The following is a 16,078-nucleotide window of genomic DNA, read 5'->3' as shown; positions in this document are numbered from 1 at the left end:
GACCCCATTTTGATACATAAAAGTCTCGCCGCCATGTGAAAAAGCAACTATGTAATTAACAGCCAATGTTCACTTTTTAATTTGGTGCTATGGCAGTCAATTCAAAAACATTTTAACAGTATTTCGGATTGTCTTCTCAACTCACCATCACATCATTTTAGTGTGGGGCTATGACAGATATGAGCTGACGAAGGGTACCATGAGTTTCATGACGCTTTCAAGACAAGGCCAAATCATGACGTCGGTGATCTTCAGGTCGGAAAGTATGAGCTCTAGAAAGAGGCCCGTATTCCCGAGTTGGAATTCCCAGTTGGATGACCCTTCAAAAGATTTTTCCCAGCGGGTCCTTGTTTTTTTCCTGAGTTACTAGTTTGGAAGTCGAAGATTTCCAAGTTCCCAGTTGTTTTGAAAGTGGCATTAATGGGTATTCACTTTGAGTCAGGAACCAGAACTCCTCTTTAGTGACCAGTGAATGCATTCGGTCACATGAATTTCACTTACCGGCATATTAACTCTGGCGGCAGGTAGCCTAGTGGTTAGAGCGTTGGACTTGTAACCGAAAGGTTGCAAGATCAAATCCCTGAGCAGACAAGGTAAAAATCTGTCGTTCTGCCCCTGAACAAGGCAGTTCATTGAAAATAAGAATTTGTTCTTAACTGACTAGTTAAATAAAGGTAAAAAATGAACTGAGCCAGGATCACAGGCCAACGGATTGGGAAGTAGGTCCCAAAGTGCTCTTTCAAGCGTTGGAGGTGAGCAGTCATCACTCGTGTGGGATACTTACTGTACTGATGCTGTTTTCTGTTAGAAACATGCACAGCCGAGGGAAGGGGGCGTGGAAAGACTCGCCTTTGACTCTCTCTCCAATAATAATTATTTCCTGATTTGGTCACACATCTGTAAAATGTTTTGGTATTTCCCCTGCATGCTTGCGTTCGTTCTGCTTCTCAAATATCAATACATAGGCAAGGAGACAGATTGTTTTTTCATTAAACAGAAAGTTTACTTGTTTTTTTTCTTCTCCATTGTGAATGACAACACTTCCTCTCTCAATGTGAAAAATCTTTCCAACACTCCCCCTCGATAACCATCAAGCCTCATTGTGAAATAGGATATTGTCATGCTCTGAACTCATATCTCCACATAGATTTGTGAACAGGCGTGAGCGCAGTGGATATGGTTTGATGCTGCAGTATATCTCTCTTCTGTGCTCAGCTGTTTTGCCACCAGTTAATCTCGGTATATCATACCGAGATCATACATATATCATGTCCAGGGTGCCTAGTGGTTAGAGCGTTGGACTAGTAACCGGAAGGTTGCACGTTCAAACCCCCGAGCTGACAAGGTACAAATCTGTCGTTCTGCCCCTGAACAGGCAGTTAACCCACTGTTCCCACTGTTAAAATAAAGGTAAAAAAAAATATGGCAGAGGTAGACACGTTCATAACTCGAGGACAGAGGCCTGCCCACCGTCCCGCCATAGATGGAGCCCCACCATTCGATCCTATGGAATCAGTTTTTTTGTCAATATTGCCATGCAGCACGCTGAACATCCCCTGTGCTGTTTCGTGAGACAGAACAGTATGTCCTCGTTAATAGCATCCCCCGACAAAAGTCAATGCATGGGCATCTCGGCCCTCACAGCTAACGTCCATTTGGAGAGCATGAGCTGGGGAGTTTGAGTCGTTCAGTCAGTTTCCTCTCGATTGCTAGCAATAGCATAAATTATTAGTTTAACAGTGTTCTGTGACATGTATTGGTGTGCGTTTCTGTGTCTTCTGCCTCCCCACACATTGTTTTCACCATATCGATTGCGGCTGGTAATATCAAAGTCTCTGCAACAGTGTGTGGTTTCATAGCGTAGCCTGCCTAGCCATTCACCATGGGAATGAATCACAGTGTGTGGTTTCATAGCGTAGCCTGCCTAGCCATTCACCGTGGGAATGATTCAACAGTGTGTGGTTTCATAGCGTAGCCGGCCTAGCCATTCACCGTGGGAATGATTCAACAGTGTGTGGTTTCATAGCGTAGCCGGCCTAGCCATTCACCGTGGGAATGATTCAACAGTGTGTGGTTTCATAGCGTAGCCGGCCTAGCCATTCACCATGGGAATGATTCAACAGTGTGTGGTTTCATAGCGTAGCCAGCCTAGCCATTCACCATGGGAATGAATCACAGTGTGTGGTTTCATAGCGTAGCCGGCCTAGCCATTCACCATGGGAATGAATCAACAGTGTGTGGTTTCATAGCGTAGCCTGCCTAGCCATTCACCATGGGAATGAATCAACAGTGTGTGGTTTCATAGCGTAGCCGGCCTAGCCATTCACCGTGGGAATGATTCAACAGTGTGTGGTTTCATAGCGTAGCCTGCCTAGCCATTCACCATGGGAATGATTCACAGTGTGTGGTTTCATAGCGTAGCTGGCCTAGCAATTCACCATGGGAATGATTCAACAGTGTGTGGTTTCATAGCGTAGTCCAGGCTACAGTAAGAGCTAGCCACATTTCACTGTCAGACAGAACACAACTCAAACTGTTGACCAAAAAAGTTGCTAGCTAACATTAACATTAACAGCGCCTCTGCTCTGGCTCTGTTGTGCATCAGAAAAACTCACCAGTTTAACATTCAGAATACATTCCAGTATGCTCCTTCTCCGGTCTTCTTGACATTTAAATCCACATGTGTGCTGATCAACAGTGCCAAACTAACAACTCTGCCACATGCTGGATATGGTTCACCTGTGTGAAGCTAGTCACAATAAGGATTAGCCACACTAGTGGAATTTGCTGTTCGCTTTCAAATTTAGTACATTTCTTATTTATTTAACCTTTATTTAACTAGGCAAGTCAGGTAAGAACAAATTCTTATTTACAGTGACGGCCTGGTAAAGGCTTCCTGCGGGGACGGGGGCTGGGATAAACATTTAAAATACATGAAATAAAAATATAGGACAAAACACACATCACGACAAGAGAGACAACACTACATAAAGAGAGACCGAAGACAACATAGCATGGCAGCAACACATGACAACACAGCATGGTAGCAACACAACATGACAACAGCATGGTAGCAACACAACATGGCAGCAGCACAAAACAGGGTACAAACATTATTGGGCACAGACAACAGTTAAAGGGCAAGGTAGAGACAACAATACATAACGCGAAGCAGCCACAACTGTCAGAAAGAGGGTCCATGATTGAGTCTTTGAAGACATGGAGATAAAACTGTCCAGTTTGAGTGCTTGTTTGTTGTAGCTCATTCCAGTCGCTAGCTGCAGCGAACTGAAAAGACGAGCGACCCCAGGATTTGTGTGCTTTGGGGACCTTTAACAAAATGTGACTGGCTGACTGGGTGTTGTATGTGGAGGATGAGGGCTGCAGTAGGTATCTCAGATAGGGGGGAGTGAGGCCTAAGAGGGTTTTATAAATTAGCATCTACCACTGTCTTGCAACGGGTATGCAGAGATGACCAGTTTACAGAGGAGTATAGAGTGCAGTGATGTGTCCTATAAGGAGCATTGGTGGCAAATCTGATGGCCGAATGGTAAAGAATATCTAGCCGCTCGAGAGCACCCTTACCTGACGATCTATAAACTATGTCTCCGTAATCTAGCATGGGTAGGATGGTCATCTGAATCAGGGTTAGTTTGGCAGCTGGGGTGAAAGAGGAGCGATTACGATAGAGGAAACCAAGTCTAGATTGAACTTTGGCCTGCAGCTTTGATATGTGCTGAGAGAAGGACAGTGTACCATCTAGCCATGCTCCCAAGTACTAGTATGAGGTGACTACCTCAAGCTCTAAATCCTCAGAAGTAGTAATCACACCTGTGGGGAGAGGGGCATTCTTCTTACCAAACCACATTACCTTTGTTTTGGAGGTGTTCAGAACAAGGTTAAGGGCAGAGAAAGCTTGTTGGACACTAAGAAAGCTTTGTTGAGCATTTAACACAACATCTGGGGAGGAACCTGAATATAAGACTGGATCATCTGCATATACATGGAGGAGAGATCTTCCTAGTGCCTGAGCTATGTTGTTGATATAAATTGAGCTTGGGGGCTAGGATCGGTAGGTTTCCAAGATCGCATAGCAGTTCAGACGTCTTTTGTCCTCGTCTTGTCGTGTCCTGTATATATATATATTTACAACTTTTTTCACATACATTTTATTTTTATTTTCCATCAACTCATCTTCTAAACACTCTCCTGCAACCAGCCTCACCAATTTATATTTATAAAAAAGTATTATTTACCTCAGATCTGCAATCCTTCAGGAAGCTAGCCAGAAACTCCAGGAGGCTGGCCAGAAACTAGCCAGGAGCTAGCCCAGAAGCTAATCAGAAGCTAACCACGGTTTGTGGTCATAGGCTGTCCTTTAGCTCGAAAATCTATCGAAAATCTATCGCCAGTTTTGTACGGCGCAGCGCGGCTCGGAACGGAACATACCGGACCAATTTTTCTCTCCATGTCCCTGGATTTCAACTGCTCTCTGGACATTCATACCCGGATCTCACAGCTAGCTAGCTGCTATCCGTGTGACAGTCGGCTTTCGTCGATTCCGGAGCAAACATCGACTGTTCCGAGGCTAGCCAGCTCCGTCAATCACGCCTGAGTTCCATCATTCACTCCTGGGCTGCAGTCACCTATCCGGACCCGTTTCACTGCCTACGCGGAGCCCCACCGGGCCTTCACAACCGGACTGCCGACGTTATCTACCTGAAGGAGATCCGGCTGGCTCCGCTGTCGCGACGTTACCGGAACGCCCATCTGCGGCCCGCTAACCGTTAGCTGTCTTTCCGGCTGCTATCTGAATAGACAATCGGACAATTTATTTATCTGAATTATTATGTTTTCTTCTCGGGCCTCTATAACTATATCTATTGTTCTTATTTTTGTTGTTGTTGTGTGATTTGGATTAATCCCCTCTACCACACGGAACCCCACTAATCTACTGACCGAACGCAAGAGGTGGCTAACAACAGACTCCATCCTATGCTAGCTTGCTACCGGTTGGCTTGGCTAGCTGTCTAAATCGCCGTGACCCTAACCAACCTCTCCACTCACTGGACCCTTTTGATCACTCGACTAAGCATGCCTCTCCTTAATGTCAATATGTCTTGTCCATTGCTGTTCTGGTTAGTGTTTATTGGCTTATTTCACTGTAGAGCCTCTAGTCCTGCTCACTATACCTTATCCAACCTATTAGTTCCACCACCCACACATGCAATGACATCTCCTGGTTTCAATGATGTTTCTAGAGACAATATCTCTCTCTTCATCACTCAATACCTAGGTTTACCTCCACTGTATTCACATCCTACCTTACCTTTGTCTGTACATTATACCTTGATGCTATTTTATCGCCCCCAGAAACCTCCTTTTACTCTCTGTTCCAGACGTTCTAGACGACCAATTCTTATTGCTTTTAGTCGCACCCTTATTCTACTCCTCCTATGTTCCTCTGGCGATGTAGAGGTGAATCCAGGCCCTGCAGTGCCTAGCTCCACTCCTATTCCCCAGGCGCTCTCTTTTGACGACTTCTGTAACCGTAATAGCCTTGGTTTCATGCATGTTAACATTAGAAGCCTCCTCCCTAAGTTTGTTCTATTCACTGCTTTAGCACACTCTGCCAACCCGGATGTTCTAGCTGTGTCTGAATCCTGGCTTAGGAAGACCACCAAAAATTCAGACATTTTAATTCCAAACTACAACATTTTCAGACAAGATAGAACTGCCAAAGGGGGCGGTGTTGCAATCTACTGCAAAGATAGCCTGCAGAGTTCTGTCCTACTATCCAGGTCTGTACCCAAACAATTTGAACTTCTACTTTTAAAAATCCACCTTTCTAAAAACAAGTCTCTCACCGTTGCCGCCTGCTATAGACCACCCTCTGCCCCCAGCTGTGCTCTGGACACCATATGTGAACTGATTGCCCCCCATCTATCTTCAGAGCTCGTGCTGCTAGGCGACCTAAACTGGAACATGCTTAACACCCCAGCCATCCTACAATCTAAACTTGATGCCCTCAATCTCACACAAATTATCAATGAACCTACCAGGTACCTCCCCAAAGCCTTAAACACGGGCACCCTCATAGATATCATCCTAACCAACTTCCCCTCTAAATACACCTCTGCTGTCTTCAACCAAGATCTCAGCGATCACTGCCTCATTGCCTGCATCCGTAATGGGTCAGCGGTCAAACGACCTCCTCTCATCACTGTAAAACGCTCCCTGAAACACTTCAGCGAGCAGGCCTTTCTAATCGACCTGGCCGGGGTATCCTGGAAGGATATTGACCTCATCCCGTCAGTAGAGGATGCCTGGATATTTTTTAAAAATGCCTTCCTAACCATCCTAAATAAACATGCCCCATTCAAGAAATTTAGAACCAGGAACAGATATAGCCCTTGGTTCTCCCCAGACCTGACTGCCATTAATCAACACAAAAACGTCCTATGGCGTTCTGCATTAGCATCGAACAGCCCCCGTGATATGCAGCTGTTCAGGGAAGCTAGAAACCATTATACACAGGCAGTTAGAAAAGCCAAGGCTAGCTTTTTCAAGCAGAAATTTGCTTCTTGCAACACTAACTCAAAAAAGTTCTGGGACTGTAAAGTCCATGGAGAATAAGAACACCTCCTCCCAGCTGCCCACTGCACTGAAGATAGGAAACACTGTCACCACTGATAAATCCACCATAATTGAACATTTCAATAAGCATTTTTCTACTGCTGGCCATGCTTTCCACCTGGCTACTCCTACCCCTGTCAACAGCACTGCACCCCCAACAGCAACTCGCCCAAGCCTTCCCCATTTCTCCTTCTCCCAAATCCATTCAGCTGATGTTCTGAAAGAGCTGCAAAATCTGGACCCCTACAAATCAGCCGGGCTAGACAATCTGGACCCTTTCTTTCTAAAATTATCTGCCGAAATTGTTGCCACCCCTATTACTAGCCTGTTCAACCTCTCTTTCGTGTCGTCTGAGATTCCCAAAGATTGGAAAGCAGCTGCGGTCATCCCCCTCTTCAAAGGGGGGGACACTCTTGACCCAAACTGCTACAGACCTATATCTATCCTACCATGCCTTTCTAAGGTCTTCGAAAGCCAAGTCAACAAACAGATTACCGACCATTTTGAATCTCACCATACCTTCTCTGCTATGCAATCTGGTTTCAGAGCTGGTCATGGGTGCACCTCAGCCACGCTCAAGGTCCTAAACGATATCTTAACCGCCATCGATAAGAAACATTACTGTGCAGCCGTATTCATTGATCTGGCCAAGGCTTTCGACTCTGTCAATCACCACATCCTCATCGGCAGACTCAACAGCCTTGGTTTCTCAAATGATTGCCTCGCCTGGTTCACCAACTACTTCTCTGATAGAGTTCAGTGTGTCAAATCTGAGGGTCTGTTGTCCGGACCTCTGGCAGTCTCTATGGGGGTGCCACAGGGTTCAATTCTTGGACCGACTCTCTTCTCTGTATACATCAATGAGGTCGCTCTTGCTGCTGGTGAGTCTCTGATCCACCTCTACGCAGACGACACCATTCTGTATACTTCCGGCCCTTCTTTGGACACTGTGTTAACAACCCTCCAGGCAAGCTTCAATGCCATACAACTCTCCTTCCGTGGCCTCCAACTGCTCTTAAATACAAGTAAAACTAAATGCATGCTCTTCAACCGATCACTACCTGCACCTACCCGCCTGTCCAACATCACTACTCTGGACGGCTCTGACTTAGAATACGTGGACAACTACAAATACTTAGGTGTCTGGTTAGACTGTAAACTCTCCTTCCAGACCCATATCAAACATCTCCAATCCAAAGTTAAATCTAGAATTGGCTTCCTATTTCGCAACAAAGCATCCTTCACTCATGCTGCCAAACATACCCTTGTAAAACTGACCATCCTACCAATCCTCGACTTTGGCGATGTAATTTACAAAATAGCCTCCAATACCCTACTCAACAAACTGGATGCAGTCTATCACAGTGCAATCCGTTTTGTCACCAAAGCCCCATATACTACCCACCATTGCGACCTGTACGCTCTCGTTGGCTGGCCCTCGCTTCATACTCGTCGCCAAACCCACTGGCTCCTTGTCATCTACAAGACCCTGCTAGGTAAAGTCCCCCCTTATCTCAGCTCGCTGGTCACCATAGCATCTCCCACCTGTAGCACACGCTCCAGCAGGTATATCTCTCTAGTCACCCCCAAAACCAATTCTTTCTTTGGCCGTCTCTCTTTCCAGTTCTCTGCTGCCAATGACTGGAACGAACTACAAAAATCTCTGAAACTGGAAACACTTATCTCCCTCACTAGCTTTAAGCACCAACTGTCAGAGCAGCTCACAGATTACTGCACCTGTACATAGCCCACATATAATTTAGCCCTATCAACTACCTCTTTCCCAACTGTATTTAATTTATTTATTTATTTTGCTCCTTTGCACCCCATTATTTTTATTTCTACTTTGCACATTCTTCCATTGCAAAACTACCATTCCAGTGTTTTACTTGCTATATTGTATTTACCTTGCCACCAAGGCCTTTTTTTGCCTTTACCTCCCTTCTCACCTCATTTGCTCACATTGTATATAGACTTGTTTATACTTTATTATTGACTGTATGTTTGTTTTACTCCATGTGTAACTCTGTGTTGTTGTATCTGTCGAACTGCTTTGCTTTATCTTGGCCAGGTCGCAATTGTAAATGAGAACTTGTTCTCAACTTGCCTACCTGGTTAAATAAAGGTGAAATAAAAAATAAATAAAAAGGATCGAGCCTTGGGGTACACACTTAGTGACAGGCAGTGGCTGAGACTGCAGATGTTCTGACTTTATATACTGCACTATTTGAGAGGTAGTTAGCAAACCAGGCCAAAGACCCCTCAGAGACACCAATACTCCTTAGCCGGCCCACAAGAATGGAATGGTCTACCAGGACAACATTGCTTAGAATCAAAATAAGTGACAGTGGTTCAAACTTATACAGATACACTGCCCTCCTGAATTATTGGCACCCTAGGTAGGAACCACAATTGCAGTGAAAAGGTAATTGTTTATCAGCTTGATCTTACATTCAAAATATCATATCAATCTAACCTTTAATTTAGTTAAAATTGTAAAACTAAAATAAACTCATCAAGAAAAAATTATGACCTGAACCTCATTGAAATCCGGTGGGCTGATCTGAAGAGGAGAGTCCACAAGCAGGGACCAAGGACTCTGAAGGATCTGGAGAGTTTCTGTATGGAGGAATGATCTCAAACCCCTTCCTATGTGTTCTCCCACCTCATCAGACATTATAGGAGACAATTCAGAGCTGTTATTTAGGTGATAGGAGGGTGTGTTCTCCCACCTCATCAGACATAACAGGAGACAACTCAGAGCTGTTATCTAGGTGATAGGAGGGTGTGTTCTCCCACCTCATCAGACATTATAGGAGACAACTCAGAGCTGTTATCTAGGTGATAGGAGGGTGTGTTCTCCCACCTCATCAGACATTATAGGAGACAACTCAGAGCTGTTATCTAGGTGATAGGAGGGTGTGTTCTCCCACCTCATCAGAATAACAGGAGACAACTCAGAGCTGTTATCTAGGTGATAGGAGGGTGTGTTCTCCCACCTCATCAGACATTATAGGAGACAACTCAGAGCTGTTATCTAGGTGATAGGAGGGTGTGTTCTCCCACCTCATCAGACATAACAGGAGACAACTCAGAGCTGTTATCTAGGTGATAGGAGGGTGTGTTCTCCCACCTCATCAGACATAACAGGAGACAACTCAGAGCTGTTATCTAGGTGATAGGAGGGTGTGTTCTCCCACCTCATCAGACATTATAGGAGACAACTCAGAGCTGTTATCTAGGTGATAGGAGGGTGTACTATGTACTAAATGCAGGAGTGCCAATAATTGTGACATGCATGTTTTTGAAAAAAATGTTGGAACAATTTTAAATCAATGAAAGGTTAGATTCATATTATATTTTCAGTTTAAGATCAAGCTGATAAACAGCAATGACATATTTACCTAGGGTGCCAATAATTCAGGAGGGCAGTGTAGTAGAACCATGCCATATTTGAAGTAGATAATGGTAAACAAGTTTGGGATGTTGAACACCCCTTTTAGCCGTGGTATATCAGCCACAGGGTAGGGGTGGGCAGCCTAGTGGTTAGAGCGTTGGACTAGTAACCGGAAGGTTGCAAGTTCAAACCCCTGAGCTGACAAGGTACAAATCTGTCGTTCTGCCCCTGAACAGGCAGTTAACCCACTTGGCCGTCATTGACAATAAGAATTTGCTCTTAACTGACTTGCCTAGTTTATAAAGGTAAAAAAAATATACCACACCCCCTCTGGGTGTCCCGTTCTGACCTTAGTTCCTTTGATTTGTCTTTGTTTTAGTATGGTCAGGGCGTGAGTTGGGTGGGTTGTTTGTGTTCTGTTTTCTATGTTGTCTTTGTTTTAGTATGGTCAGGGCGTGAGTTGGGTGGGTTGTCTATGTTCTGTTTTCTATGTTGTCTTTGTTTTAGTATGGTCAGGGCGTGAGTTGGGTGGGTTGTCTATGTTCTGTTTTCTATGTTGTCTTTGTTTTAGTATGGTCAGGGCGTGTGTTGGGTGGGTTGTCTATGTTCTGTTTTCTATGTTGTCTTTGTTTTAGTATGGTCAGGGCGTGTGTTGGGTGGGTTGTCTATGTTCTGTTTTCTATGTTGTGTTTGTTTTAGTATGGTCAGGGCGTGTGTTGGGTGGGTTGTCTATGTTCTGTTTTCTATGTTGTCTTTGTTTTAGTATGGTCAGGGCGTGAGTTGGGTGGGTTGTCTATGTTCTGTTTTCTATGTTGTCTTTGTTTTAGTATGGTCAGGGCGTGTGTTGGGTGGGTTGTCTATGTTCTGTTTTCTATGTTGTCTTTGTTTTAGTATGGTCAGGGCGTGTGTTGGGTGGGTTGTCTATGTTCTGTTTTCTATGTTGTGTTTGTTTTAGTATGGTCAGGGCGTGTGTTGGGTGGGTTGTCTATGTTCTGTTTTCTATGTTGTCTTTGTTTTAGTATGGTCAGGGCGTGTGTTGGGTGGGTTGTCTATGTTCTGTTTTCTATGTTGTCTTTGTTTTAGTATGTTCAGGGCGTGTGTTGGGTGGGTTGTCTATGTTCTGTTTTCTATGTTGTCTTTGTTTTAGTATGGTCAGGGCGTGAGTTGGGTGGGTTGTTTGTGTTCTGTTTTCTATGTTGTCTTTGTTTTAGTATGGTCAGGGCGTGTGTTGGGTGGGTTGTCTATGTTCTGTTTTCTATGTTGTCTTTGTTTTAGTATGTTCAGGGCGTGTGTTGGGTGGGTTGTCTATGTTCTGTTTTCTATGTTGTCTTTGTTTTAGTATGGTCAGGGCGTGAGTTGGGTAGGTTGTCTATGTTCCGTTTTCTATGTTGTGTTTGCGTTTAGCCTGGTATGGTTCTCAATCAGAGGCAGGAATAGTTAGTTGTCTCTGATTGAGAATCATACTTAGGTAGCCTGGTTTCCCACTTGTGTTTCGTGGGTGTTTAATTTTCTGTGTCAGTGTTCGTTCCACACAGAACTGTTTCGGTTGGTGTTTAATCTCTGTGTCAGTGTTTGTTCCACACAGAACTGTTTCGGTTGGTGTTTCATCTCTGTGTCAGTGTTTGTTCCACACAGAACTGTTTCGGTTGGTGTTTAATCTCTGTGTCAGTGTGTGTTCCACACAGAACTGTTTCGGGTGGTGTTTCATCTCTGTGTCAGTGTTTGTTCCACACAGAACTGTTTTGGGTGGTGTTTCATCTCTGTGTCAGTGTTTGTTCCACACAGAACTGTTTCGGTTGGTGTTTAATCTCTGTGTCAGTGTGTGTTCCACACAGACCTGTTTCGGTTGGTGTTTCATCTCTGTGTCAGTGTTTGTTCCACACAGAACTGTTTCGGTTGGTGTTTCATCTCTGTGTCAGTGTTTGTTCCACACAGAACTGTTTCGGGTGGTGTTTCATCTCTGTGTCAGTGTGTGTTCCACACAGAACTGTTTCGGTTGGTGTTTAATCTCTGTGTCAGTGTGTGTTCCACACAGAACTGTTTCGGTTGGTGTTTCATCTCTGTGTCAGTGTGTGTTCCACACAGAACTGTTTCGGTAGGTTATTTCACGTGTGGTTTATTGTTTTGTTTCAGTGTTCGCTTGGTTTAATAAAGAGCATGAACACGTACCACGCTGCGTATTGGTCCTCCGATCCTTACTACTCCTCCTCGTCAGAGGCTCATTTTCTTTGTTATAATGTTGTCTTAGAATGTTGCATAGTCTCCTTCTGGTGTGAAAAACATGGAAATTAAATATTAAAAGCAATGTTTTATGTGAGAATAGGTATAGGTCTGAAGCCGAAAAAAAGAAAGGAAATTCACATGAGCACCACATTTCCTATTCCACCCATGCTCTACCAAGGTTTTCCAGCACCACATTTCCTATTCCATCCATGCTCTACCAAGGTTTTCCAGCACACAGCTTTGACCTACTACAGTAGCTATGTTGGTATTGTCCTTCAAACTATGTGTAGGCAAGTTGCTTAGGATTCACACCTTCTCAAACAACCTAATTCATACTCTTCAGAGGGATACTGGACTTTTGATTAATACCTGTGTGTGCATTTGTGTGTTTTATATATTATTATTATTATATAGTAAAAATATAACCGCACAATTTAAAGTGTTGGTCCCGAGGGGGCGCTAGTGAGCAGCAACATGTGAAGACTTGTTTTCTCGGTGCTCAGATCCAGGGCGAACAATTTACTATTAATAATTGACCAACACCTTGCCCACCGTGTTAATTTAGTAACATTTATTTTGGAATCAAACCAAATTCACTAACCTGGCTTTTCCTCTGCCTTTTAATCGTAAAATGTTGAGACAACAGCTGCCGTGGGCCACAAAGGAGCAGGCCTCTGCTGAAGCCTCGGGCTCTCCTGACATGGACTCTAATTCCCCACGACCTAGCCATGATAATGGTGGTTATCATTAAATCTGAACAGACATGACACCTGTCTGAATAGCCTGGAAGATTCCTTCCAAGATTCCTTGGTTCCTTCCCCAGGCATCATTGTTTCTGTTTCCTGTCTGTGTGCTGTTCAAGTTTCTTGTTTTGTAGTATGTTCCGTTTATGTATTAAAACACTCACTTCCTGAACTTGCTTCCTGACTCTCGGCGCACATCATTACAGAATGACGCATCGCCAAAGGCGATAGCCAATATCACAGCATCGTTATCTCAGACCATAGCCCTGTCCCCTTTCTGGACAGTACTGTGTCACTACGCACGTGGCGACTTGACCCACTACTACTATCCTGTAGTGTCTTTAAAAAATACATATCAACTCACATTGATGTCTTTTTACAGATCAACTGCACCTCTGATGTGTCTCACTCTACTGTTTAGGAGTCGTTAAAAGCATATCTAATGGGCCAAATGATGTCATACACAGTGTATGACAACAAACAGAGCACCAAACGCTAACCTTTATTCTGCCCACTCAACTCTACAGCCAGAGGTTGTCATCTCTCTCGATGCTGAGAAGGCTTTCGACCGTATTGAGGGGGAATATCTATTTACAGTACTAGAGAGATTTGGGTTTGGCCCGTCCTACCTTTCCTGGATTAAGATGTTGTACTCGTCCCCAGTGGCTTCTGTCCGCACCAACAATGTTACCTCCAGCTACTTCCCTCTCCACAGGGGGACCAGGCAGGGTTGCTGTTTATCCCCTTTCCTATTTGATATGGCTAGTGAGCCTCTTGCTAACGCCCTGCGGGAGGAGGAGAAGATTAAGGGAATATTGAGGGGCAACATGACTCACAAGGTGTCCTTATATGCAGACAAGCTTCTTTTATACATCTCTAACCCTGTGGAGTCTATACCCCATCTCTTGGACACGCTACAAGGTTTTGGGACATTCTCTGGTTATAAGTTAAATCTAACAAAATGTGTGTTCCTCCCTATTAATCAGTTAGCAGAAGGAATTGGGTATGCTATTTTCCCATTTAAGGTGGAGCATCCGGTCTTTACTTATTTGGGGAAAATGGTCACACGCTTATTTAAGGCTTTGTTTAAACCTAACTTCACAACACTCCTGGAGCGCATTAAGCAGGGTTTCATAAGGTGGTCGTCTCTTCCTGTTTAATTAACAGGTCACATTAATTCTGTTAAGACTGTACTACCTAGGTTTTTGTACATATTCCAAATGATCCCAATTTTTCTGTCAAAGTCAAACAACTGGACAGCTACATTTCCATCTTCATTTGGATTAAGTCAAATCCACGAATGAGAAAGGTATATCTAGAGAGACCTAAGCCCGCTGGTCTTATTTTCTGCACTACTACTGGTCAGCAAATATATCGAAATGTGTTTATTGGGTTTCTACATTTGAAAACAAGGATGTCCCAACTTAGTCCATCATGGAGTTATAGTCAAGCCTTCCAACTTATCCTGTCTTGCTCCTGTGCTCCCCAATGCCTGACTTACCTTGTTAAATACAAAACAAAAAAAAGCCCATTAACCTTGCCACCCATGTTTTAAACCCCATTTTTCAGAACTCCCTTAAAATCTTGTCCCAATTTCCAAAGTCACTTTAGCCTTAAACAAGCTGCTTCTCTCCATGAACATCTAATCATCTCTTCCCAGCGTCACAGATTGACACGGCATTCCAACTCTGACGTAGGAATTGGTCTGGTGTTTTGTTGTGACCTAATTGTTGATAATTCATTCGATACTCTGAGGGTTGACCATAACATTCCTAATACCCTCTTTTAGATACCTGAAAACTCGCAGCTTTGACAAAAAAACGTTTCCCTTCATTTCCACTGGAGCCTACTAAGTGTCCAGTCGAGAGGTGCTTAGATCTTAACTCTTATCTGAAGGGGCCAATCTACAGATTATACGACATAGTACAGAACATTCATCCGCCTTCCTTTGCAAATACAACATCTACCTGATGATATGAGGCAACAACGTATTGAGCATATCCACACACCAGTTTGCATTCAGTTTAAGGTTTTACCCCGACTCCATTACTCAAATGACAGATTGGCAAAAATATACCCAAATGTTGACCCCAAGTGTTTGAGATGCCACCAGAGTCCAGCGACTGTGGGACACATGTTTTGGTCATGCCAATCTTTGAGTGGCTTCTGCCTCAAAAATGGGGTCCCATTCTCACATACAGTTGAAGTCGGAAGTTTACATACACTTAGGTTGGAGTAATTAAAACTCGTTTTTCAACCACTCAACAAATGTCTTGTTAACAAACTATGGTTTTGGCAAGTCGGTTAGGACTTTTTCCAATAATTGTTTACAGACAGATTATTTCACTTACTGTTTACTGTATCACAATTCCAGTGGGTTCCAACAGCTTGGAACATTCCAGAAAATGTCATGACTTTAGAAGATTCTGTTAGGCTAATTGACATAATTTGAGTCAATTGGAGGTGTACCTGTGGATGTTTTTCAAGGCCTACCTTCAAATTCAGTGCTTCTTTGCTTGACATCATGGGAAAATCAAAAGAAATCAGTCAAGACCTCAGAAAAAAATGGTAGACCTCCACAAGTCTGGTTCATCCTTGGGAGCAATTTCCAAACGCCTGAAGGTACCACATTCATCTGTACAAACAATACTGTACAAACAGTACAAACAAAACACCATGGGACCACGCAGTCGTCATACCGCTCAGGAAGGAGACAAACATACTTTGGTGCGAAAAGTGCAAATCAATCCCAGAACAACAGCAAAGGACCTTGTGAAGATGTTGGAGGAAACAGGTACAAAAGTATCTATATCCACAGTAAAACGAGTCCTATATCGACATAACCTGAAAGGACACTCAGCATGGAAGAAGCCACTGCTCCAAAACCGCCATAAAAAAGCCAGACTACGGTTTGCAACTGCACATGGTGACAAAGATCGTACTTTTTGGAGAAATGTCCTCTGGTCTGATGAAACCAAAATAGAACTGTTTGGCCATAATGACCATCGTTATGTTTGGAGGAAAAAGGGGGAGGCTTGCAAACCGAAGAACACCATCCCAACCTTGAAGCACGGGGTTG

General features: G+C 43.9%; 1 protein-coding gene across 1 annotated transcript in view; it reads left to right on the top strand.

The window, feature by feature from the left end:
• The window catches only part of LOC110518541 (ERC protein 2-like), a 488,643-nt gene that overhangs the window by 34,005 nt on the left and 438,560 nt on the right, over positions 1-16,078 (top strand). The gene's annotated exons all lie outside the window — the stretch shown is intronic.

Source organism: Oncorhynchus mykiss, chromosome 16 (genome assembly GCF_013265735.2).
Source record: "Oncorhynchus mykiss isolate Arlee chromosome 16, USDA_OmykA_1.1, whole genome shotgun sequence".
Taxonomy (NCBI): Eukaryota; Metazoa; Chordata; class Actinopteri; order Salmoniformes; family Salmonidae; genus Oncorhynchus; species Oncorhynchus mykiss.
Note: the sequence above shows the minus strand (reverse complement) of the source record. Positions and strands in the feature narration are given on the sequence as shown.